The sequence below is a fragment of the Hyaena hyaena genome, unplaced genomic scaffold, assembly GCF_003009895.1.
Source record: "Hyaena hyaena isolate Hyena2069 unplaced genomic scaffold, ASM300989v1 scaffold_57, whole genome shotgun sequence".
NCBI classification, from domain to species: domain Eukaryota; kingdom Metazoa; phylum Chordata; class Mammalia; order Carnivora; family Hyaenidae; genus Hyaena; species Hyaena hyaena.
In genome coordinates this window covers 1,215,470-1,216,479 of record NW_024080690.1, presented here as the reverse complement: position 1 = coordinate 1,216,479, position 1,010 = coordinate 1,215,470, and positions in this window count along the sequence as shown.

Genomic DNA, 1,010 nt, shown 5'->3' with positions numbered 1-1,010 from the left:
AGCGCGCCGGTCCCCTAGCTAGCAAGGTAGGCGGCGCTGCAGAGAGCCAGTCAAGGGCGCCTCCGAGTGTGACCCGTAGACCCCGCCGCCGCCGCCATCTTCCGGCCACAAGACCCCACCTCGCGGAGGGGCGTGACTAGATGCCCTCTAGATTCCGGCGCGGTGCTCATTTGGTTTGAGAGGCGGGGGAGTGTCGCCTCTTTCACTAATTTGAATCTTGGGTGGGATGGGGTCTTGGCATTGCCTCTGCGGGACGCTGGGGGTGTCCGAGTTCGGGTGGGAAGAGGGCGGGACGGTGTAGATGCCTTTGGCGAACCGAGACCTTGCTGAGGCTTAGAAGCAGCTGCCATCAATACCTTCTTCGATCTCTGGCTGGCCTCTCCCGGAAGCGCTCTCAATAAGCTAGGTACAGAGATGGTCTCCGGGGATCGGAGTCGTAGCACTCATCTTCTCTCCGAACCCCACGTAGCTAGAATGGACTGTCGTGGCATCCTTAGAGCCCAGGACACTTTCCAGAGAGCTACGTGGGCAGGTGGCCTGTCGCAGCCTGGAAATGCAAAAGCCTTTTGGTAAAAGGGCAGCAATGGAGTTACTTAGGACAGACGCCCCAGTTCGCTTAGTAGCTGTCCCACTCTCTTTGACTCAAAGGTATTAGAAGGTAAACAGGTTTCTTAAAACCTACTTTGCAACACCCTGAACACCCTGGCTAAATGATCTCGAAGGGCATTAACTTACATTCTGTACCGAGCTCATTAAATACAACTGCTGTACGTCCAGTAGGAAAACCCTTACACTAAATTGTTTCCTTTTATTTTTTTACACTTATATTAAGTACCTTAGGGACAAGAACAAATACTGTAAAAGAATATCTTGATACAAAAGAATATCTTGTGCTCATTCCAAGACAATGCATTAAGAAATTTTCCTCTTACTGTAGCTATTTGAGCTGTTGTAGATATTCTTAATAAAAGATGTTTGTTTGTTTTTTTTTTTTTTTTTTTTTTTTTTTT